The sequence below is a fragment of the Aegilops tauschii genome, chromosome 4 (assembly GCF_002575655.3).
Source record: "Aegilops tauschii subsp. strangulata cultivar AL8/78 chromosome 4, Aet v6.0, whole genome shotgun sequence".
Classification (NCBI taxonomy): Eukaryota; Viridiplantae; Streptophyta; class Magnoliopsida; order Poales; family Poaceae; genus Aegilops; species Aegilops tauschii.
This window is the reverse complement of record NC_053038.3, coordinates 466946323-466972947: the sequence shown is the minus strand read 5'-3', so window position 1 is coordinate 466972947 and position 26625 is coordinate 466946323.

Sequence of the window (26625 nt, the reverse complement as noted above, 5' to 3'; positions counted from 1 at the left end):
ACTTGACCACAACAATTTCCTGGCTGTGCCTTCGATTACGAAGGGTGTGGTTCTTGTAAAGCTTCCCAACAAATCTGATGCGGCCTGTCTCCATGATCATGTTTATGAGTGGAAAGACCACTCTGTTAGGTTCTCCAAGGTTGACGTGATGGTGATGGTGCATGTAGACATCTCTCACGAAGTCCATGGCCTAGTCAGTTATGCGGGGTTCATCCCGTAGGTCGGTGGCAAGAAATAGTCTGCAGAGTTTAATTAGTGCAACTTTGCTTGTCTGTAGTAAGTACTATTGTTCAGTACTTGATTTGTGTTTGTGAACCCTGTATTGTTTATTAGTACTACCGCTTTTGGTGTGTGGTCATTCCTGAGAACGGTCTATGTTAATGTCTGTCCACTCAATTCAGTCTATATATTTTGAAGTATCTAGATCATCTTTTTTGTGAGGACGGTTTATCAATTATGGTTACACTCCAATATCTGTATGCATTGTAGGGTTTATTGCACCCACCAGGATTTCCAGTCCCATGGATGTTTGGTCCATACGATTTGTCACGACCTTTGGACTGTCCTGCTTGTGGGAGTAGGCGGGGCCCCTGCATGCCACGCGTAGTTGGACGATCAATCTTCTGTTTAGTACTTCAACATAGTGATTTCCTGGTAAGGATTCACTTGTGTCACATCAAGTAAATCTTATTGATTTATTGCCTAAATCTTATTGATTTAATGTCATGTTTTCTGTCTTTTCCTGCAATTTTACGACGCAGGTTTTGCCATGTGACATTCGTCACAGAATAAACCGTTTGGTTTGCTCTACGATGGCAATTTTTGCAGGTTTCACTTCTTATGCCGTGTCAGTAACGAAGGCACTGTCCATCACTTATATTACTGAAAAAAAATTGGATCAGTCTGTTGTCTGAGTACAAGCTGAATCCCTATGATGAACTGTAGTTTGGTTTAACAAAAACACCACAATTAGTTCTTCTCTTGTTTAAAAGAAATGAAGAAAAAACTGGATCATGGTCACGAAGCCTAGTCAAGTTAGAAAGCTGATCATAGCAGACCAGACACGATCGCCGCTGTCTCGCACATCGGTACCACCTTCAGCAACGGATCGAGCACCGGCAATTGCTCTAGCACTGACAGCGGCAGCAGCTCACTCTGATCCAGCTGAGGATTGGGCACTGACCGCATCAGCGGATCAGGCTGATCTACCGGAGGATCGGGCATCAACACCGGCACCTGCTCCGACACCGGCACCAGCTCTACAAGGATCACCATCTCCGGCAGCAGCAGCGGCTTCGGCACCTGCACATACACTTGCACTTGCATCTGCTCCGGCCCGTGCAGCGGGAACCAAACGAGCAGTTGCACCGGCAACAGACTGGGCTGCAGTTCGCACTTCATATACCAAAGTCCTTACAAAAACCGACATGTCCACCTTCTTGGTAAGCATTGGCCGCCCAAGTGTTTCGTTCTTTTTTCTTTCCATGTTGTTTCGCATGATTCACTGTGTTTATCTAACTGTTTGGGTATGTCTTCTTGTTTGCAAGCAGAGAATTCCTAGAGCAACGAGGGAGTCGTTCAACAATCCGGGCGACAGCGGCCAAGTTTCTCTTACCATGCGCAGCCTTGGTGTGAATGAACCTGCTCAATATACCGTAATGGTCGCAAGATGATTGATGCTAAAGTATGGTCAAGGTTCAAATCTAAATCATATCTTGCGGTATGGGATGATCTCAAAATCGAACTTTCTCGGCAAGGAGAGCTGGTCCAAATCAACTTTGAAATTCTTCAGTAGCACCACGCAACTGCCGAACTGATCTATCCTACGAGAGATTTTGATGTAATAATCTGGCATGGTGAAACAAGTGTCCTGTGTGTATAAGTAATACGACAGTATTATTTATCACATGGTATATCATTGATAGAATTGCAACTCTCATTGCTGGTTAGGAACTGTCGTTCGATTTCATTCCAACAGCTGCCGTGCTTTATTCAATTTTGTGTATTCGCCTTGCGACAGCATCTAAAACCAGCGCCGTACCGATGGCTTGCAATATGAAAAGCGCTGAGGTAGAACACAAGGGCCCCCAAACATGCAGGGCGGGCCTGCGGCCCAAAGTTCAGAACCGTGTGCCTGTCTGAGTATTATATTCTCAGCTGAACCCCCATAATGCCCGTGCGTTGCACGTAACATCAAGATGCATTTGTATGAGTATTTTATCTTGTGAGAGTAAAGGATGAACGAGGGAAGGCCTTATTTGCAAATGTGGAGAGGTGTGTGGGTACCTTTTTGCAAAATTGCCATAGTTTCCTTCCTATCCATCAGATATAAATCAGATGGCCTATATTGCAGGATGGCAGGCACACCATCATCACCAACTCGTCTATACTGTGTTAAAAACAACTCTGTTTTTTGTAATTATATATGTTATATATATTCCCCTTGATTTTTCTTATGTATAAAGTTGTGATATAAAAGATTTGTATATTTCTTTACAGAGGGAGTATCTCTCTGTCAAAAATATATTTTTGTGTAACTAGTTACTCCTGTCTTTCTACTTCCTTTCGCTGATATGTGGGGCATCCGGCTACGGAGTCCATGTGCCATATGCACAAATTAGAGTGCACAACTGCACGGTAGCCACACCCCGGTCGTAGCGCCGCAGTAATGCCCAATGAGCCGTCAAATCACAAACCCCCCTTTCGAGCTTTAGCAGTAAGCTGGATGGACGAAGCGGCAATATTTCACTGGGCCTGAATCCCCTTCTTCCTCATCTGCTTGTTCAGAGAAAACCCCCTCTCGGCGATTGCATAGGCTTTTCTCATGGAGAACCAGGTACGAATTCTTCATCCATCCCCGATAAATCCAAGTCCCTTGGTCGCGGGTAATCCTAGGATGGCAGCCGCCGCCGTTGATGCATTTTTCTTCCTACTGAATCTAGTGTGTTTCATTTGAAGTGCCCAAAGTGTGAGGACCCTACAGGTTTCTGCGCCCTCGGCGAGACACCACACTTGTTCCTTCTCATCCTAACACATGATTTTAAAACATGCACAATATGTTCCTAGAATCCTCTTTTCTATCTGGGAGGGTGGGGTTTTTTTGAACATGCTGTCGACTAGTTTGGAAATTTGGATTGCTATATTTGGATAAAAGGTACTACCAGTGCGATGGTCAACACTAGCGTGAAGGAGGAAGTTATTTCTACATTTGGATAGGGAATACATTGTGTTCTCATATTATTTTTCCTCCAGTGCATCATTTGCTCTGCCAGAACACATGTACTCAAGATGCTCGGCCTTGCCATAACTGAATACACTAGTTTAATGGTCAAAGTGAAGACAAGCCATGGATATAAGTTCCGAGTTGGGTTCATGAACCAAGAAGATCGCTGCTTTTTTTATGGCCGAACTTGGATAAACTTTCTCAAGTGTTACGGACTGAAAGTTGGCGCACGAATGTTAATGGAAATAGCAGAACCTGGTCTCATCTTCACTGCGATCTTCCACCCCGACGTCGTTCCAATTGTTCATCCATGTTAGTTTTGTATTTGGTTCTTGCTTGTTGCATCGATTACTTCTTAATCCACCTATTCTGTCTAACTAATCACAATTTAACTTTAGAAGTAGCAACGAATCTCTCACAAAGATGCTACTTCTAACTAATATTTTCTTATAATTGGTGGCATGTGTAGGTTTTTTCAGAGTTAAGCATGCTGCTCGTTTGTTATTCTGTAACAACTCGGCTGTTACTGATGGCACTGAAGTTGACTGGGACGACATCCACAAGTTCCTACACTTTATTGATCGTCTTGAGGTCCTTGTGGGGCGTTTCAATGGTGGAAGGCCACGTGGGATATGTGTGCCACTGCTGCACTCGTTGAACAGGTCCAACTGTGTCGAGAAACTTATGGTACGAGCTGTTTTCTGTTATATATGTTGTTCATAAACTATTGCTTATACACACTTTTACAGCGGTGATCTTCTTGAAACAGAAACTGCCCAGTTCTATTGTTCCTATACAGATGCCTGACCATGGTCCGGTCAGACTTGCGCTTGGTCAACACATGATGTTTATGTCGACCTACTCCATTCCCCTTGGATGTGAAAAGACACTTATTCATGGGTGGTCTCAAATAATGAAGGCCTGTCCATCTTGGAGAATAGGACAGAAGATTATGTTCCTGCTTTTCCATGGCTCTAAAGCGAATATCCTGTTTATTGACCACATTGCGAGATGAAGCCGCTTTCAGAAGGTTGTGGATGCGCGGGGTGGTGCCTGGGCCTTGTCCTGGGGCTTGGAGACCTCACCCTTGGTTAACTGTAGGCAAAGTAGCACTGTTCAAGGCGTGCTTTGTACGGTTGAACCTGTATAAGTACTCATACTGCTTTCAGCTATGGTTGTTAAGTGCCCCTGCTGGTTTCAGTTAAGGTTGTTAAGTACTCCTACTGCTTTTACAGTCTGTTGTGTTTCTTCAGTCCTGTATTCCTCCAGCCGCCAAAACTAAAAACCAGCGCCGGCGGGGCCGCCTGCTTCCGCCTCCCACGGCTGGCTACGCCTCAGCGCACGCATCGCCGCCCCACCGTCTCCTAAATCGTTAAAGCTGACGTACGAGGCCTCGCCGTCGTCCTCCGCGCGCTTTGGTGCGCTCGCCGCGGCGCCGCCCTCTCGCGTTGTCAACATGGTCAACAAACAACAGGAATCGGCAGAAGTACATGGAGAGGATGACAGTACGGGCCCACCAGTCAGCGTATGGAAAAATAAAATGCTTCCTCCTAATGTTTTCCTGACATCTGGGACCCACGACATTGTGAGCGTATATAGTCAATAGACAAGAGAACAGCACAAGATCGGCTGACACCTGGGACGTAGCTGCTCGAGCAGTATTTTTTTTGTTATTGTTGAGACGGGGCAGGGTTTGAACTGGGCTGTGGCCCGTCTAGCCAAGGCTTATATTTTATGTTCACCATGTGACCAGCCCAACTATTTTTTCTTTGTGAAAATGAGCCCAGTTTATTTTTTCTGAAGAATACCCAATTCAGGCCTATTTATTTTTCTACGCCCTGATGGGCTGCAACTCTTTCAAGACGCCTGCCAAATTGGCAATTACTTTATAATTTCTGAATTTTTTCACATTTTTAGATACCTATTTCACTGGGCATTAACCTAATTTAAATATATCTTCAAAGTACTTTAAATCTGGCTCGACATTTCGGTATTAAAAATAGTTTGGAACCCAGAGAAATATGCGAAATTGGCCCTGGCCAACCAAAAAAAACGGACTGCAATAAATTGCATAAGAAGTCGCAATGAGCTATATATAAATTATTAAAAAAAGAGGGAATGGTCTGACTTATGGGCCTATTAAGTTGACGCGTATGCAAGATTTTTTAGTTATTATATAGGTCAACAAACGATTCTAGCAGATGTAATCGTTGGATGTCAATCCAACGGCCATCGTGTTTCTTCAATCTCTGATCTTCTTCCTCCAGCCGCCAAATCCAGCGCCGGCGGGACCGCCTTCTCCCGCCTCCCGTGCAGGCCTCACCGCCCCCTACTACTCCCACCGCTGGCCAGGGTATCCCTCTACTCACCCACACCCCCTGTTATTCTGCGGCGACGGCAGCCTCACACCGCAGCCGAACCAGTGAACCCTCGTACTCCTCTCCGCGTGGGCATCCACTGCCGCGTCTTCCCCGGCTCCGCGTCGTCCCCTTCCTAGGCCTCGCCGTCGTCCACCGCCCTGGTGCTCTCGGCGTGGCGTGGTGAACGTGGTCAAGGAACGACTTCCATCGGAAGAGTACTGTCGTGGAGAGGCTGACAGCTGGGTCCACGGCAGCCGCAAGGAAGTGCCTCCTTATTACGCGGAAAATAATTATTCCTCCACCCTACAACAGGGACCCACCGGACGGGCAACCGTATTTGGTGAAAAAACGTTTCCCTTGACTGCTGGGACCCACCGGATGGGCCACCGTATTTTGCGAAAAAAAGTTCCCCCCGCTGTCAGCTCGGACCCACCGGAAGTCCTCCTTATTACGCACAAAAAAATGAATACTCCCCCTGCTAGTTGGGACCCTCCTTGGTGGGTGGCTGACTTGTGGGCCTACTAAGTTGACGGGGACGGAGTGCTTTGTCAACTTAGTCAATATGAACGATTCTAGCTCCAGTGACCGTACGATGTCCATCCAACGGCCGTAGTGCTTCTTCAACCTCTGGTCTTCTTGCTCCAGCCGCCCAAAGCAGCGCCGGTCGTGCCGCATGCTCCTGCCTCCCGTGACCGGCTGTGCTGCCGCGGAGGCCTCACCGCCCCCTACTACTCCCACAGCTGGCCAGGCCATCCCTCTACTCACCCACACCCCCTGTTATTCTGCGGCGACGGCAGCCTCACACCGCAGCGAACCAGTGAACCCTCATACTCCTCTATGCGTGGGCATCCACTGCCACGTCTTCCCCGGCTCCACGTCGTCCCCTTCCTAGGCCTCGCCATCGTCCACCGCCCAGGTGCTCTCGGCGCGGCGTGGTCAACGTGGTCAAGGAACTGCTTCCATCAGACGTGGACTGTACGTGGAGATGCTGACAGCTGGGTCCACAGCCGCAGCAAGGAAGTTCCTCCTTATTACGTGCAAAATAATTATTCCTCCACCTGACAGCGGGGACCCACCGGACGGGCCACCATATTTCACGAAAAAATGTTTCCCCCTGACAGCTGGGACCCACCAGCTACATCTTCGCACGCAAGGAAGTGCGTCCGGGCAAAAAAAATGATTCGCCCCCCCTGACTGCTGGGACCCACCAGCTACATCTTTGCACGCAAGGAAGTGCCTAACAGTCGGGACCCACCTGGTCGAAGCATACGTAGCGTTATCATTCTGGTCGTGAACGTGTACGTACATACTGGTCGATGTAGAGGCGCGCACGTGTCATAGTAGAGGCGCGCACGTAGGATGTACACGTACGTACAGCGGCCAGTGTGCAAGAAAGAAAATACGGCCACGTACATGCATACAGGCAGGGTCTCGAACGCCTACTCGCGCATACGTACAACCAGGGCTCGTGAACATGGCTGGGTCAGAATGGAGAAACAACATCATCGTCGTGTTCATGGGGAGCCAACCGGCTGGGTCGGAACGGAATGCGTCGTCGTGTTCATCGGGAGGGCTTGGACGGAATAGCCGATGGAAACGAGGCCTGGCGTACCGGAGAACGGAGGAAACGGCCTTGTGTTCGACCGGCCACATTTGAAACGGGATCCAGTTCATCGGGAGGGGTCTGGCGTATCGCAAAACGGAGGAAACGGACCTCCTACGGTCGAAACGGGGGTCCTGTTGATCGAGAGGGGTGTGGCGTACCGCAAAACGGAGGAAACGGACTTGTGTTGGAGCGCTACGGTCGAAACGGGGGTCCTGTTCATCGGGAGGGGTGTGGCGTACCGCAAAACGGGACTCCACGGGATACTGTTCATCTCCACCGTCGACCCCCTCCAGCCTCCACGGGCTTCTCTTCATCCACCGTCGACCTCCTCTAGCCTCCACCTACGACTGTTCATCCACGGGCTCCTGTTCATCCAGCCTCCACCGCGCGCTACTCCACCGGCTACTGTTCAACCAGCCCTCTCCACGGGCTCCTGTTCAACCACCCCTCCACGGGCTACTGTTCATCCAGCCCTCCACCGTCTACTGTTCATCCTGCCCTCCACGGGGTGGTCCTGTTCATCCTGCCCTCCACGGGGTCCTGTTCATCCAGCCCCAACCGACTCGATCGATCGGGGTCCTGTTCATCCAGAGGCAACACCACGGGGTCCTGTTCATCCACCCCCCACCGGCAACTGTTCATCCAAACCCCCCAGCAACGCTCACTGTTCATCCATAGGCAGCATCGATCGGCTTCAATTAGCAGCAGTAGCGAAGGAATCGCTCGATCGGGTTCAGTTAACAGCCATCAATCGATCACTCGGGTTCAGTAACGCGTAGCCTGCAGTGCAATCGCTCGGGTTCAGTTAGAGCCCAACGCCTCGCACCCACGCGCGTGCGTGTACGAGAGAAACGCGCATCGCTCGGCCCCGGCCACCCACCGTAACCGGGAACACCCCGATATTTTCCTTGCCCTCGCTTCTACCACGGTTTTTCCGTCATGGACGGCCCAATGAATGCCATGCAGCTGCGTCTCTGGTCCGCCTAGGACGAAAAGCCCATTTTCTGTCATGATTTTTTGTCATAGAAGTAGGACCCCACCACATCTATGATGATACCGTGTTTTGTCACAATTATCGTCACAGAAGTGTCATAAGTATGACATAAAAAAATTTGTTCGGCCCAAAATGTCACGGATGGGTCTTTTTTTTGTAGTGCTTCACTCTTCACTGCACATCACGTCCCAGAGGACCAAGTGGGTGCTGCCAAAGAGGCTATACGTCAGGCGGGCATCATGATGGAGCTAATGAAGGTGGCCCGGGAGGCCAGCCAAGCTGCCTACGATGCCAGCTCAGCACTTCAGAGCAACGTCCAGGTTGGTTGAACACCGACTGGCCCTTTAGCTTGTCGCTTGTTCTGTTAGGATATGCTACCTGAAAACTTTCCTTGAGGGATCTTTCCATCATTCTGCGTTTTACATTTGTACACCCACTAGGTGTTTTAACTTACTGCTGAATAATTTTGCATCTTGAGTCGACTAAGTTGTGTCGATTGAGTCTTTGAACTAGTGGGGGCACGCTGAGTGCACCCACTGGGTGTAGTCCCCGAGACCATAGTTGACTGCGGGCAGTCGACTGTGGTCTGAGAATTGGATTTTTGTCACTCGGCCTGGACGGACCATGTCGAGTGGAACCTGAACCAGTGGGGGCACGCTAAGTGCACCCACTGGGTGTAGTCCCCGAGACCATAGTTGACTGCGGGTAGTCGACTGTGGTCTGAGAATCACCTTCTTGCTTTTTTTTTACACTCGGCCTGGACAGACCATGTCGAGTGGAAATTGGACCGGTGGGGGCACGCTAAGTGCACCCACTGGGTGTAGTCCCCGAGACTACTGTTGGATGTTTGGTGGTAGTAGTCTTAGAACTTGTTGAATTTATCACTCTATTGTTTTGAAGTAACCAATCTTTTCACCTGCCGACTAACTGTCCTTTGATTACAGAAATCATGTGAACTTGGAGCTCGTTTTGCTGACCTGGAGCAGAAGCAGATTTAGCTCAATCTCGATCTGGAGCCAGCCAAGATGAACTTGCAGAAGGCCAAGGATGAAGCTGCTGGTATGAAAAATTTGTCGACTGCTCAGTTGCTGAACCGGGTGTTATTTGCTTTTTTGAACCGAGTGTTATTTCTTTCAGAAACAATGAACCAAGCTCTGGCGAAGAAGGACCTGGACCTTGCAGCCGCGCAAAAAGCAGCCGATGAGAAAACTGCACTCGCTGACCAGAAGCTGGCTTCAGTCGGCAAACTGGAGGAAGAGAATGCCAAGCTGAAAACTTCCCTTGATGAAGCCAACAAGGAGGCGACTCATCTGAAGAAGGACAAGAAGAATCTGACCGAAAAGATGGAAGGCATTGCTCGCAAGCGGGATGACCTGGAGAATTATCTGGGAGGGCTTGCCAAGAAGCTGTTCATCATGCTTGAAGGTGCTTTCCTTTGTCCGACTGACTTGTTGTTGTCGACTCGATATACAACCATTGACTCATCATTGTATTGTGTGTGCAGAATTTTGCCAGAACTTCGAGGAAGAAACTGGGCGAGTTGAAACAAGCTTGGACCCCATCCTCTCTCCTGTAAAGGACGAAGCTGCCATGAACATGCTCCGACTGGAATCCCGCGTCGCTGGTGTTGTCAACTCCCTTGCTCGACTAAAAGTCACGATGTCGCGGATCGACACAGCACTCTGGCCAAGGGCGATGCTCCAAAATGACCTCGAGTCTCTAATTGCTCGACTTAATGAGGCTCCTGGTCGAGTGTAGGAATGGAAGAAGTCTTCTGCTCGGTGTGGTGCTGATGTGGCTCTGTCCCTGGTTCGTGTCCACTGCAAGGAAGCGCGAGAAGAGAAGCTAGCAGCAATCAAGGTCGCCAATACCAAAAGGCATGACTTCCAATCCTTCATGGAAACTTTCATTGCTGCTGCCACTCGAATCGCCGACGGAATCAACCTGGATGAATTCGTCGAGCCAGCTGGCCCTCCCCCTGTGGAGTGAACAAACTTTACGCATTGCCTTAAATTTGCCTCGGAATGCCGAGTGATTTTGTAATCGTTAAAACTCCTTCGGGCCTGATGCCCTAGTACTTTAATCCGTGGTCTGGAACCTTAGGATTTATCTGAACTTGGTTTTTCTCTGAATATGCTTGTGTTTGCCTTCGAGTGGAACTTATTCTTCACTCGGGATAGTCCTTGTACTTGTGGTGCAGCTCTGAGGAGAAGGTCACAGTCGACCTGCACCTCGTCGTCCTTGCGGATCGGGATGGAGCACACATTGTACTTATGGCGCAGCTCTGAGGAGAAGGTCACAGTCGACCTGCACCTCGTCGTCCTTGCTGATCAGGATGGAGCGTGTGGCCAAGTCCCCGAGCGAGAAGATCAGTTCTCACTCGGAACGTGTCTTATACTTAGGCGAGTACTGGACTGCAGCTAAGCCCCCGAGTGAGAGGGTTGCTCACTACCTGGTAGGATTTTTAAAACTTAGGCGAGTACTGGACTGTAGCTAAGCCACCGAGTGGGAGGGTTGCTCACCACTCGGTAGGATTTTTCAAACTTAGGCGAGTACTGGACTGCAGTTAAGCCCCCGAGTGAGAGGGTTGCTCACCACTCGGTAGGATTTTTCAAACTTAGGCGAGTACTGGACTGCAGCTAAGCCTCCGAGTGAGAGGTTTGCTCACCACTCGGTAGGATTTTTCAAACTTAGGCCAGTACTGGACTGCAGCTAAGCCCCCAAGTGGGAGGGTTGCTCAACACACGGTAGGATTTTTAAAACTTAGGCGAGTACTGAACTGCAACTAAGCCCCCGAGTGAGAGGGTTGCTCACCTCTCGGTAGGATTTTTCAAACTTAGGCGAGTACTGGACTTCAGCTAAGCCCCCGAGTGAGATGGTTGCTCACCACTCGGTAGGATTTTTCAAACTTAAGCGAGTACTGGACTGCAGCTAAGCCCCCGAGTGAGAGGGTTGCTCACCACTCGGTAGGATTTTTCAAACTTAGGCGAGTACTGGACTGCAGCTAAGCCCCCGAGTGAGAGGGTTGCTCACCACTCGGTAGGAGTTTTTAAACTTAGGCGAAACAGATTCGCAGCTAAGCCTCCGAGTGAGAGGCTTGCTCATCACTCGGCAGGATTTTCTTTTTTGGATCTTAGGCGAAACGGATGCGCAGCTAAGCTAAGGCACACACTGGGGGATTTAGGACATATATAAAAACAACAATCATTTAGGAGACTGTAAAACTGTGTCTTTGATAATCAAACTAGAATGTATTTCTTATTACATCTCAACAGTCTGAATGCTTAAGTATAAAAGGGGCGGAGCAGCTCCGGATTCCAAGCGCGTGGCTCTTCTTTATTGTGCTCGACATTGTAGAGGTGGTATGCTCCGTTGTGGAGCACTTTGGTGATAATGAAGGGGCCCTCCCAAGCAGGAGCAAGCTTATGTGGTTTCTGCTGATCCACTCGAAGGACCAAGTCTCCCTCTTGAAATGCTCGACCCCTCGCGTTTTTGGCGCGGAACCGACGCAGGTCTTGCTGATAAATGGTCGGCCGGATTAGAGCCATCTCTCTTTCCTCTTTTAGGAGATCAACTGCATCTTGCCGAGCCTATTCTGCTTCATCTTCTGAGAAAAGCTCGACTTGGGGTGCATTGTGAAGCATGTCACGCGGAAGCACAGCTTCAGCCCCATAGACCAGGAAGAATGGAGTTCGACCAATCGACCGGTTAGGAGTCGTCCTCAATCCCCAAAGTACTGATGGAAGTTCATCGACCCAGGCGACTGCTGCATGCTTGAGGTCATGCATCAATCGGGGTTTCAGTCCTTTGAGAATCAATCCGTTTGCTCTTTCAGCTTGTCCATTCGACTGGGGATGGGCGACTGAAGCATAGTCGACCCGAGTGCCCTGGGAAGCGCAAAAGGCTCTGAACTCATCAGAATCGAAGTTTGACCCATCATCTGTGATGATGTTGTGCGGGACACCATATCTGAATGTTAACTCTCTGATGAAGCTGACGGGAGTACTTGCTTCGAGGCTCTTGATAGCCTTGGCTTCAATCCATTTGGTGAACTTGTCGACTGCTACGAGCACATGGGTGAAGCCACTTCTGCCAGTCCTCAGAGGTCCAACCATATCTAATCCCCAAACAGCAAAGGGCCAGACGAGTGGAATGGTCTTCAGGGCTGATGCAGGCTTGTGAGACATGTTGGAGTAGAACTGGCAACATTCACATTTGTCGACTATGTCTTTTGCCATTTCATTTGCTCGTGGCCAATAAAATCCCACTCGGTATGCTTTGGCCATAATGGTCCGAGAGGACGCATGGTGACCACAGGTCCCCGAGTGGATATCGTTGAGGATTACTCGACCTTCTTTTGGTGTTATGCACTTCTGAGCAACTCCGATAACACTTTCTCTGTAAAGCTGTCCACCCATTATTGTGAAGGCTTTAGATCGACGGACAATCTAACGGGCCTCTTCTTCATCCTCTGGGAGCTCTTTCTTGAGAATATATGCAATGTACGGCACTGTCCAATCGGGAATGATGACCAAAACTTCCATAACCAAGTCGACCACGGCTGGGACTTCGACTTCAGTAGGGCTCTTAGGTTGTGGGGGCTCCTCCGTGAAGGGATCCTCTTGGGCAGACGGTGTGTGAAGATGCTCCAAGAACACATTACTGGGAATAGGCTCACATTTGGAACCTATCTTTGCCAAATCATCAGATGCTTGATTTTTCGGTCGGGGTATATGATGGAGCTCTAACCCCTCAAACTTCTTTTCTAACTTTCTCACTGCATTACAATAGCCAGTCATAACCGGGCTCCTGGCGTCCCACTCCTTCATCACTTGATTAACCACAAAATCTGAGTCACCGTAGACCATTAGGCGACAGACGCCGAGTGAAATGGCCATACGCAACCCGTACAGAAGTGCTTCATATTTAGCTTTGTTGTTGGAGGAATCAAAATGAATCTGAAGAACATAGATGAGTCTGTCTCCTCGGGGGGATACCGATACCACCCCACCACCAGAACCATTCAACATCTTGGATCCGTCAAAGAACATGGTCCAGTGCTCCGAATGAATCTGAGTCGGTTGTTGCTGCTCAACCCACTTGGCGAGGAAATCTGCTATTGCTTGGGACTTGATAGCTTTCTTTGCCTCAAACTTGATATCCAATGGAAGAAGTTCAATCGCCCACTTTGCCACTCGACCAGTTGCATCTCTGTTGTTCATAATTTCTGACAATGGTGCGTCGCTGACGACTGTAATGGAATGATCAGAAAAATAGTGTGCAACCTTCTTCGTGGTCATGTAAATTCTCTAAACAAGCTTCTGATAATGCGGATATCTCTGCTTGGACGGAGTCAAGACTTCAGAAATATAGTACACTGGGCGTTGAACTTTATAGGCTTTTCCTTCTTCTTCCCGCTCGACTGTGAGTACTGTACTGACAACTTGTCCAGTGGCTGCAATATAAAGTAGTAAAGGCTCTTTGTTGATTGGGGCAGCAAGCACCGGCTGGGTGGAAAGCAGGGTTTTGAGCTCTGCAAACACTGCATCAGCTTCAGGAGTCCACTTGAACTTATTAGATTTCTTCATCAGTTGGTAAAGAGGCAATGCCTTTTCACCGAGGCGAGAAAAGAATCGACTCAAGGCGGCCAAACAACCAGTAAGCTTCTGAACGTCATGCACACGCACAGGGCGTTTCATCCGGTGTATGGCCCCAACATTCTTTGGGTTCGCGTCGATCCCTCATTCGAAAACGAGGAAACCGAGTAACTTTCCTCCTGGAACTCCGAATGTGCATTTCAACGGATTAAGCTTGATATCATACCTTCTCAGGTTGGCAATGGTTTCAGCGAGGTCAGTCAGTAGGTCGGAACCTTTACGCGACTTGACCACAATGTCATCCATGTATGCTTCCACATTCCGACTGATTTGAGTGAGCAGGCACTTCTGAATCATCCTCATAAATGTGGCGCCAGCATTCTTGAGACCGAATGGCATGGTGACATAACAAAAGCACCCGAATGGAGTGATGAAAGCTGTTTTTATTTCATCGGGTCCATGCAGTGGATCTGATGATACCCGGAATAAGCGTCTAGAAAAGACAAACGCTCACACCCCGCAGTTGAGTCGACGATTTGGTCAATACGGGGAGAGGGAAATGATCTTTCGGGCAGGCCCGATTGATATGCTTGAAGTCAATGCACATACGAAGTGAGTCATCCTTCTTGGGCACCATGACAACATTGGCGAGCCACTCGGAGTGGTAAATCTCTCGGATGAACTCAGCTGCCAGGAGTCCAGCCACTTCCTCGCCAATTGCCTTTCTCTTCTGTATGGTGGACCATCGAAGATGTTCCTTGACTGGTTTCACTTTTGGGTCGACTCGCAAATGGTGCTCAGCCAGTCCCCTGGGTACACCCGGCATGTCAGAAGTTTTCCATGCAAAGATGTCCCGGTTCTCACGGAAGAACTGGATGAGCGCTTCTTCCTATTTGCTGTCGAGTGATGTTGAGATATGAGTAGGAGCAGCATTAGGATTGGTCGGGTGAATATGAATTGGCTTTGTTTCACCGGACGACTGAAATGCAGAATCTGTGGCAGGCTTCTTGGCTCGCAACAAATCACTCGGATCTGCAGTTTTCTGATACTCTTGCATTTCAACTGCTGCCATCTCTGCATCGGCAATTTTAGAACCCTTCTGGAAGCATTCCTCTGCCTTCTGCTGATTGCCAGTGACCGTGATCACTCCTTTGGGACCAGGCATTTTCAATTTGAGATACACGTAACATGGTCGAGCTATAAAACGTGCATATGTAGGCCTTCCCAAAATAGCATGATAAGCACTCTGGAAATCCACTACTTCAAATGTCAACTTTTCCTTACGGTAATTCTTTGAATCACCGAAAACCACGTCAAGGGTTATCTGGCCGAGTGATTCAGCCTTCTTGCCAGGGATGACGCCGTGAAAGCTCATGTTGCTCTCACTAAGTTTGGACATCGAAATGACCATCCCCTTTAAGGTTTCAGCACAAAGGATATTCAAACCACTACCACCATCCATCAACACTTTGGTCAGTCGAGTGCCCCCAACGACTGGGTCGACCACCAACGCTTGCCTCCCTGGAGTGGCTATGTGAGCAGGATGATCAGATTGGTCGAATGTGATAGTTGTTTGTGACCACTTCAGGTACGTTGTCGTTGCCGGAGCAACCATATTCACTTCTCTGTTGATCACTTTCAGTCAACTTTTGCTCTCAACATCCGCAAAAATCACTAGGGTGGAATTGACATTGGGAAAACCATCATCTTCCTCTTTGTCCTCATCCTTCTCTGACTCTTTTTTCCTTATCATTAGGCTGGTTCTCTCGGAACTGCTAGATCAGAACTCGACACTGTCGAGTGGTATGCTTAGGATAAATCGGATTGCCTTCTTCATCCTTCTTGGTATGATTATGACATGGCAAATCCAACACATCATTTCTGGCTTGATCTTTCACTTTCTTGGGGGTCCAGGACCCCTTAGGTTTCCCTTTAACTTTCCTTGAATCGCTGCTGCAGTTTCACCGGGCCCTGCCGGCTCGGATTTACGCTTCTGTTTCCGATTGGAATTGCCTCCACCGGTGTCCTGACTGACTGGCTTGGTCTTTCCGCTGCGGAGCCGATCCTCTTCTTCTCCGTTAGCATACCGAGTGGCTATTTCCATCATCCGAGTCAGAGGCATATCTCCCGTCCAACCGAATTTCAGGACCAACTCTCGATACTTAACGCTTTCCTTGAAGGCACAAACTGCTTGATGCTCGGATACATTTTCTACGGTGTGATGCAAAGTGGTCCACCTCTGAATGTAATCTCTCAAAGTCTCATTCGGTTTTTGCACACAATGCTGCAATTCTGTTAACCTTGCTGGCCGCTTGCAAGTACCCTGAAAAGTTCTGACAAACACTCAAGCAAGTTCCTCCCAACTGAATATACTGCCTGGCGCTAACTGAGTCAACCATGCCCTGGCCGAACCATCCAACATCAGAGAAAGATGCTTCATGGCCACTTCATCATTGCCGCCATCAATCTGCACAGCCACTCGGTAATCCTCAAGCCAAGTGTCAGGCTTGGACTCACTAGTAAACTTGCCGACTCCAGTCGCCAACCTGAAGTTGGGAGGAATCACCGCGGCTCCGATGGCTCTGCTGAAACACTCTGGACCTGAAACATGAACTCTATTGCCAGTCGGGTGATCTCTGGCAAGGCCCTCCCTGTGTGCTCTGTTCCTGTCGAGTAGACCCTGAACGAGAATAGATCTCGCATCAAAGCCTGGCTCCCTTGGTTCGACTGGTACTCTTCGCTCGCCACTATGAGGGCGTCTGTTCTCATATTGCCGAGGAACATATGATCCACTCCTCGGAGGAGGTGTGGGCACTCGACGACGGTCATCGCGGCCGAGTCGGTGATCATACTGCTCGTGGTTTCTGTACTGATCTTGCCGGTGCCCACGTCCTCACGCCGCGGGGGCGATATTGGGCTGTGGGCCGACTGAACTGTATCTGCCATCACAGACCTGCTATGAATCCTATTCCGCGACTGAGACACTGCTGTATTCTGCTCTCCTGCTGCCCGGAGTAAGGCCTGGATCTGCATCAAACCTCTTCCAGCCTCCGACTGGGAAGGCTGAATTGACTCTGCTATTCAGGCTGCAGCTGTGAGATTTTGAATCGGAGTGCGATATACCTGAGGTTGAGGCAGAAAAAGCTGTCGTCGATTAGACTCAGGAATCCGCTGCTGAGCACGCTCGTCGAGCGCATGCTGAAGGTTCTCCAGTCGAGTGCACTTAGCCAAGTTAGCCAGGTGCGCCTCCTCCAAGGCCTGGGCCTCGGAGGTTTCCCCAACGATGGGCGTGTGGAGCGCATCCATGTTGCGGCGGCGAAGCTCTTCCCTCTGCTGCGAAGAAAGAGGCTCGGGGCGGTACTCTTCATGAGCACGTGATGGATCGCCGCCACCATCACCACCGTCGTCGCGGCGGAAGCCAGGCGGACTACGTGGTCCGTCGACCATCGGGACTTCAGCCGCGGGGTCGCTGCTATTGCACTCGGATGCGGTCTCGACGGAGCCAGTCGACAGGTCGAACAGGCCATAGAGAGTTTTGTTGGGCTCGATTGCCGTGACATGTGGGGTGGCCGATTGACGAGCCACCGCGTGTTTCACCCACCGCTGAAGCCGCGACCGACCGGATCGCTTGCGTCGGTGAACTGCGGGGAGCGAGGACACCATGGGAGCCGACCGATACTGGGTCAACGGCTGCCGGAGAAGAACGCCGCGAACGCACGCGCGAAAGTGCGTCGCCCCGCGGACGGGGGTCGTCTCGACGTCGAGGGGAGCTTCCTGAAGCCAGGCGGAGTCATCGGCAATGAAGACGAGCGCGCCGAGACGGATCTCGCGGCCAGCCAATCCACCGCCGGAAACCATAATGATGGGAATCGAAAAAATCGCAACCTCACCAAAAAGTCGCTAAGACACCTGCCCCAAGGTGGGCGCCAACTGTCGTGGTTCTAAGACTGACAGTAGAATGGGGGGTAGGTATGAGGAGGCAAGACCCCAGCTATGGTGAAGTTGTACACACAAGGTTTACGAGTTCAGGCCCTTCACGGTGGAAGTAATAGCCGTAGTTCTCGATGCCCGGAGGCGGTCGACTGGATTATATGTGTGTGGAGTTACAGGGGGTGCGAACCCTTGTCCCTGAGGAGGGGGTGGCTTATACAGAGTTCGCCAGACCCCTCCGGCCTTTAATTACATAGGGTTTAAGGTACATAAAGATGGGGCATTTCTGGTAACGCCGGTAATAAAGTGACATAAATGACCATTAAGTCTACAGAGTAAATGTCCGACCGTTTCTATACAGGGTGGCTTTAGGTCTTCTGGTCGTCGAGTGACAATTGCTATGGTCGCGCGATTTCGAGTCTTCCCAGTGGAATGCTTCTGGTCGAGTGGATGATGGTATCCCTCGATGCTTCTGGCTTTAGGGTGATGTCCTAGGGGAGGGTGTCTAGGTCAGGCCTATGACCCTACCCTAGGTACATAGCTTCATCAGCCCCCCTTTCCTTCTTCTCTCCTCCTCCTTCCTCCTTCTCCTAATAGGAATAGGAAAGGGGGCACGCCAAACCTACTGGGAGTAGGACTCCCCCCTTGGGCGCACCACCCCTTGGCCGGCCTCCTCCTCCCTCCCTCCTTTATATAAGTGGGAGGGGGGCACCCCAAAGACACACAAGTTGATTGTTTAGCCGTGTGCGGTGCCCCCCTCCACAGATTTCCACCTCGGTCATATCGTTGTAGTGCTTAGGCGAAGCCCTGCATTGGTAACTTCATCATCACTGTCATCACACCGTCGTGCAGACGAAACTCTCCCTCGACACACAGCTGGATCTAGAGTTCGCGGGACGTCACCGAGCTGAACGTGTGCAGATCGCGGAGGTTCCGTACTTTCGGTGCTAGGATTGGTCGAATCGTGAAGACGTATGACTACATCAACCGTGTTGTCATAACGCTTCCGCTTTCGATCTATGAGGGTACATGGACAATAGTCTCCCCTCTCGTTGCTATGCATCACCTAGATGGATCTTGCGTGTGCGTAGGAAATTTTTTGAAATACTGCGTTCCCCAACAATTTCCTCCTCCGGGAGGGAAGTTTCCCGACAGAACAGCTCCCCCGGAGCCCTAGATTGGTTCTGCCCAAGTTCCGCCTCGAGACGGCGGCGCTTCGTCTCAAAAGCTTCCTCTTAATTTTTTTCCAGGTCAAAACACACCATATAGCAGAAGATGGGCATCGGGGGCCTCCCAGGTGGCCCACAAGGTAGGGGGCGCGCCCTAATACATCTCCAACATATCTATAATTTTTTATTGTTCCATGCTATTATATTATCTATTTTGGATGTTTTATATGCATTAATATTCTATTTTATATGATTTTTGGGACTAACCTATTAACCTAGAGCCCAGTGCCAGTTCCTGTTTTTTCCTTGTTTTAGAGTTTCGCAGAAAAGGAATACCAAACGGAGTCCAAATGGAATAAAACTTTCGTGATGATTTTTCTTGGACCAGAAGACACCCAGGAGACTTGGAGTGCAAGTCAGAAGTGTTGGGTAACGTAGCATGCAATTTCAAAAAATTCCAATGATCACGCAAGATCTATCTAGGAGATGCATAGCAACGAGAAGGGGAGAGTGTGTCCAGGTACCCTCGTAGACAGAAAGCGGAAGCGTTAGTTTAACACGGTTGATGTAGTCGAACGTCTTCACAATCTAGCCGATCTTAGTACCGAACTTACGGCACCTCCGAGTTCAGCACACGTTCAGCTCGATGACGTCCCTTGAACTCTTGATCCAGCAGAGGGGCGAGGGAGAGTTCCGTCAACACGACGGTGTGGTGACGGTGATAGTGATGTGATCCGCGCAGGGCTTTGCCTAAGCACTACGACGCTATGACCGGAGGAGTAAACTGTGTAGGGGGCACCGCACACGGCTAAGTGAATAATTGATGTGCTATGGGGTGCCCCCTGCCCCCGTATATAAAGGAGGGGAGGATGAGGCGGCCGGCCAGGAGGCGTGCGCCATGGGGGGAGCCCTACTAGGACTCCACTCCTAGTAGGATTAGCCCCCCCTTTCCTTTATTCACCGGAGGGGAAAAGGAAGGAGAGGGAGAGGGAGAGGAAAGGGGCCGCGCCCCCTCCTCCTTGTCCTATTCGGACTCCCTAGGAGGGGGGCGCGTGCCACCCCCCGCGGGCTTCCCTCTCTCTCCCCTAGGCCCATGTAGGCCCAATACTTCCCCGGGGGGTTCCGGTAACCCCTCTGTACTCCAGTAAAATACCCGAACCACTCAAAATCATTCCGATGTCCGAATACTTACCTTCCAATATATGAATCTTTACCTCTTGGCCATTTCAAGACTCCTCGTCATGTCCGTGATCTCATCCGGGACTCCGAACAAACTTCGGTCACCAAAACACATAACTCATAATACAAATCGTTATCGAACGTTAAGCGTGTGGACCCTACGGGTTCGAGAACTATGTAGACATGACCAAGAAACATCTCCGGTCAATAACCAATAGCGGAACCTAGATGCTCATATTGGTTCCTACATATTCTACGAAGATCTTTATCGGTCAAACCGCAATAACAACATACGTTATTCCCTTTGTCATCCATATGTTACTTGCACGAGATTCGATCATCGGTATCATTATACCTAGTTCAATCTCATTACCGGCAAGTCTCTTTACTCGTTCCATAATGCATCATCCCGCAACTAACTCATTAGTCACATTGCTTGCAGGGCTTATAGTGATGTGCATTACCGAGAGGGCCCAGAGATACCTCTCCGATACTCGGAGTGATAAATCCTAATCTTGATCCATGCCAACCCAACAAACACCTTTGAAGACACTAGTAGAGCATCTTTATAATCACCCAGTTACGTTGTGACGTTTGATAGCACACAAGGTGTTCCTCCGGTATTCGGGAGTTGCATAATCTCATAGTCAGAGGAATATGTATAAGTCATGAAGAAACCAATAGCAATAAAACTTAATGATCATTATGCTAAGCTAATAGATGGGTCTTGTCCATCACATCATTCTTTAATGATGTGATCCCGTTCATCAAATGACAACACATGTCTATGGTTAGGAAACTTAACCATCTTTGATTAACGAACTAGTCAAGTAGAGGCATACTAGGGACACTTTGTTTTTTCTATGTATTCACATATGTACTAAGTTTCCTGCTAATACAATTCTAGCATGAATAATAAATATTTATCGTGATATAAGGAAATCTAAATATCAACTTTATTATTGCTTCTAGGGCATATTTCCTTCAAGAAGAGCCATGAGGTGGCCACAAGGGTGGAGGGCGCGCCCAAGGGGTAGGGCGTGGCCCCAACCTTGTGGGCCCCTTGATGACCCCCTCACCTAGATCTTCCTCCTATATATTCTCATATACCCCCAAAACTTCCATGGGAGCCACGAAACCACTTTTCCACCGCCGCAACCTTCTGTACCTGTGAGATCCCATCTTGGGGCCTTTTCCGGCATCATGCCGGAGGGAGATTCATTCACGGAGGGCTTCTACATCAACACCATTGCCTCTCCGATGAAGCGTGAGTAGTTTACCACAGACCTATGGCTCCATAGCTAGTAGCTAGATGGCTTCTTCTCTCTCTTTGATTCTCAATACAAAGTTCTCCTCGATGTTCTTGGAAATCTATTCGATGTAATACTCTTTTGCGGTGTGTTTGCCGAGATCCGATGAATTGTGGATTTATGATCAGGTTATCTATGAATATTATTTGAATCTTCTCTGAATTCTTATATGCATGATTTGATATCTTCGCAAGCCTCTTCGAACTATCGATTTGGTTTGGCCAACTAGATTGGTTTTTCTTGCAATGGGAGAAGTGCTTAGCTTTGGGTTCAATCTTGCGGTGCTCGATCCTAGTGACAGAAGGGGAACCGACACATATTGTATTGTTGCCATCGAGGATAAAAGGATGGATTTTTCATCATATTGCTTGAGTTCATTCATCTACATCATATCATCTTGCTTAAGGCGTTACTCCTTTCTTTATGAACTTAATACTCTAGATGCATGCTGGATAGCGGTAGATGTGTGGAGTAATAGTAGTAGATGCAGAATCATTTCAGTCTACTTGACACGGACGTGATGCCTATGTTCATGATCATTGCCTTAGATATCGTTATAACTTTGCACTTTTCTATCAATTGCTCGGCAGTAATTTGTTCACCCACCGTAATAATTTCTATCTTGAGAGAAGCCTCTAGTGAAACCTATGGCCCCCGGGTCTATTTTCCATCATATAAGTTTCCGATCTACAATTTTAGTTTCCTATTTACTTTCTTTGCAATCTTTTACTTTCCGTTCCATAAATCAAAAATACCAAAAACATTACTTTACTGTTTATCCATCTCTATCAGATCTCATGTGCAAATAACCGTGAAGGGATTGACAACCCCTTTATCGCGTTGGGTGCAAGTTGGTGTTTGTTTGTGCAGGTATTCGGTGGCTTGCGCATTGTCTCCTACTGGATTGATACTTTGGTTCTCAAAAGCTGAGGAAATACTTACTCTACTTTGCTGCATCACCCTTTCCTCTTCAAGGGAAAAACCAATGCAAGCTCAAGAGGTAGTAGGAAGAATTTCTGGCGCCGTTGCCGGGGAGATCTACGCCAAGCCAAGACATACCAAGTACCCATCATAAACTCTCATCCCTCGCATTACATTATTAGCCATTCGCCTTTCTTTTTCCTCTCCCCACTTCTAAAGTGATTTTCGAAAAGATTCGTCTTTTCTTCGCCCCTCTTTCGTTCGTCTTCTCCGCTTGCTCGTTTGCTCATTTGCCGCCACCATGTCTGAAACTGGGGACGTTATCGCTGGAAAGGGTAGTAGTAAGGATGGGGGAAACTTTGATGCTTTTGCTAATTCTGGTCCGCATGAAGAAACTACTATCTTGCACGCTAAGAACTTGCGCATAGGTAGCGGAAATATTATTGGAAAGGGCGGTTATTCAAGATTTCTTTACTTGTGCCGGTGCACTCCCCACTATGGGTGGATCTATCCTCCACAAAACTAGTAGCCTTGCGGATGCTATATTTTTGCTTGTTGTCGAACTTGAAAGACAATTTGTTCACATGCATCCGTCCATACAAAGGATTCTTCTAGAGTTCTCTAATATTGAGCATTCTTCTGTTAAGCGCGCCGCCACTATATTCCTAGCTCATGAGTTTAGATTTATTATGAAAGAAGCTAGTGAAATTTTTGCCCATTATAAAGTAGATGGTGGTCGCCCTCCCATAGAGGGAATTCTCTTTAATTAAGAGGATATAATGCGTTTACGGTCTTTAGATCAAGTTGCTTATAACGAAAATTTAAGAAAGAGGGTTCCTACAGATGTTTTAGTCAATAAGATTTCTGAGCTTAATGATGATTTTGCTATTCAAAACAACGGATTGGGTTTCTCTTTTGGACACAAGCTCATAACTTTTTGCCAAAAGAATGCTTATAATGAGGAGTTGGTCATACAATATGAAGGGCCGAAGGAGGAACCAATTCCTCCCGAGATCGATCTTGTGGATTCTTATCCCATTAAATTTAGCCCTTTTGATTACTTTTGGTTACCTCAAAGAAAGCTTGCTGCTGAACGAAGGGAGTATGAGATGAGTTTTCGAGACTTGCCTTATCATACTTAGATCTATTCGTGAGGGCGTTAAACAATAGCACTTGTTGGGAGGCAACCCAATTTTATTTTTGTTTTTGCTTTTTAGGTTCTGTTTTACAATAAATATTTCATCTACGTCCTGGACTTGACACGGCAGATGTCCTAGCGGAAGGACTTAGTTGTGGAGCCATCGCAACTAGCTTAGCGCGAAGGGGTTAATCGGGACAAAGGACACAGAGAGTTTATGCTGGTTCGGCCCATCACGATGGCGGTAAAGGCCTACTCCAGTTTAGGGTTGTACTGCTTGGGTTTCGATTACCAGGGAGCGAATACGCTTGACCTAGTTCTCGAGTTGTTGTTTCTTCTCCTCAGCCCGCCGTCGGGTCGTCCCTTTATATACATAGGTTGACGCCTGGCGGCTTACAGAGTCCCGGACGGCTCATACACAACGTGTCCGGCTCGGTGACTAACTAAGCCTGCCTTACAATACAAGTTATACATGTGGCGGTTCATCCCCATGGGCCTCAAGTCGCCTCTGGGTCTTGGGCCGTCAATGGGCTTGCTATGACCCGCCATCTTCAGTGATAAGTTGCCAATGGTATGACCCGGCCCCTCCTGGGCGGTTCATACCCAATAGTTATATCCCCAACAATAGGCCCCAGGTTGATTTGAACTTGTTCATATCAATCTTCAGCACCTGACTTGTGAAAATCTTGCATCGTCCATTTGATAAACTTTGCTATAACCCGCCATGACGTCAGCTCACAGAATTTTCTTAACCCGCCATGATGTCATTTTGCATTAATTTTGCACGAGGCCTAGAACATCTTAACTGATCCTTATCTTAATGAACATCCCGAAAATCGAGGCGTCCATATACCCACATGATGATTTTGGCCTCCTCGATTCCCGCGCATGCCTTGTATCCATCCTCTTCTAAATAGGGAGGGGGTCCTTTTCATTTTCCCCCTTGCCTCCTCGTCATCGTCTTCCTCTCGCAACTCCTCTGCAGCCTCGAGCTCCACCGCCGACGTCCTCCGTCCGCTGTACCAACTCAGGCCGCTGCATCAACCTAACGGGTCCAGAGAACGCCGGCGCTCCATCGCAGTCCATCTGCAACCATAAGTGTTCATCTCCTTCAACCTCAGATCTACATTAGGGTTAGCCTTGTTCATCGGTGTTCTTCATCGTTCTTCGTCTTCTCCTTTAGTTCGAGCAGCCTCTGATCTGAACATGATATGAAACTTATCGGCAATAGTTTAACATTTGTTTTTAACATCAAAATACTTCCTCTTCATAGAAAATCCCAACGGAGCACACGAACTTTTCTGCTGCCGCCACCTTAGGTTTAGAATTTACTATATTTTCTAAACTGTTGTAGATCCAAAATCATAGCTCGAGTCTGTGAAATTTGTTTGTCCATCACTTAGAAAAAATTTCACTGATAGATTTGAAGTACCATAACTACTATGGCGGCTTATACCGTAAACCGTGATCCTCCATAAAACATTAGGCCCTATTTAAACTGCCACCATATGCTTCACAGCCTGCATAACCCAGTAATACTCTCCGGTTTAACCATGCTTACTTATTCATCCTCCTAATTTTTTTCTGCACAATACACTTGACTTTTTAAACTTTGTCCGGCTTAACAGCAAAATCCTTAACCTGGCCGGTACCATTAGTCCCCTTTTAAGCCGCCAATATGAATATTCGCTTATTTCAATATTCATCTTCCAACTAACCTGTCGGCCGTTTATAGCACTTTACCTTTGAATCCATGGTCCGGTTTAACCGCATAAACTTAAACCGGTAATATTTCTTTCTTTTTTAGACTTTCAACCTCCAAATGGGCAAAACTGTCACTGCCTGCAACTGGGTTGTTTCCCGGGTCACCAAGGAAGATTTGAACGAATATGTTCAGACAGGCGTCCTGGCCAAAAGGGATGTCATCCACTATAGGGTCCCAGGCACTGAAACTCCTCCTGAGCCCAAGGTTGGTGAAGTAGTTATCTTTACTGATCATATGCTTCGAGGCTTCAGCCCTCCCGGCTCAAAATTCTTTCGCGATGTGTTGCATTCCTTTAAGCTTCATCCACAAGATATCGGCCCAAATTCCGTTTCAAACATATGCAACTTCCAAGTATTCTGCGAGGTGTACCTTCAACAGCAGCCCACCATAGAACTATTCAGCGAGTTTTATTATTTAAACCGGCAGAACGAATTCACAGATGGGCCCAGCCTAGAGCTAGGCGGCATTTCCATACAGCACCAGAAAGAAGCCACTTTCCCAGCCGCCACCTTGCCCAGTCATCCCAAAGACTGGAACCAAACTTGGTTTTATTGCAAAGACCTTCTCCCAAAGGGGAAAATCCTCTGTCGGGTTATCGCGTGATACGTCTCCAACGTATCTATAATTTTTTATTGTTCCATGCAATTATATTATCCATCGAGGATGTTTTATATGCATTTATATGCTATTTTATATGATTTTTGGGACTAACCTATTAACCTAGAGTCCAGTGTCAGTTTCTGTTTTTTCCTTGTTTTTGAGTTTTACAGAAAAGGAATAGCAAACGGAGTCCAATTGACGTGCCAATTTTTGATGATTTTTTATGGACCAAAAGAAGCCCCCGGAGTAAAAGAGTTGGGCTAGAAGAGTCCCGGGCCTTCCACGAGGGTGGGGGGCGCGCCCTACCCCCATGGGTGTGTCCCCCTATCTCGTGGACGACTCGGAGACCCCCCTGATGTGAGACTACGCCAAAAATTCCTATAAATATAGAAACCTCCAGAAAATAACCTAGATCGGGAGTTCCGCCGCCGCAAGCCTCTATAGCCACCAAAATCCAATCGGGACCTTGTTCCGGCACCCTGCCGGAGGGGGGATCCCTCACCGGTGGCCATCTTCATCATCCCGGCGCTCTCCATGACGAGGAGGGAGTAGTTCACCCTCGGGGCTGAGGGTATGTACCAGTAGCTATGTGTTTGATCTCTCTCTCTCTCTCTCGTGTTCTTGATTCGGCACGATCTTGATGTATGGCGAGCTTTGCTATTATAGTTGGATCTTATGATGTTTCTCCCCCTCTCACTACAAAAAAAGACACATCCGTGACATTTTGGGCCGAACGAATTTTTTTCTGTCATACTTATGACACTTCTATGACGATAATTGTGACAAAACCCGGTATCATCATAGATGTGGTGGGGTTCTACTTCTATGACAAA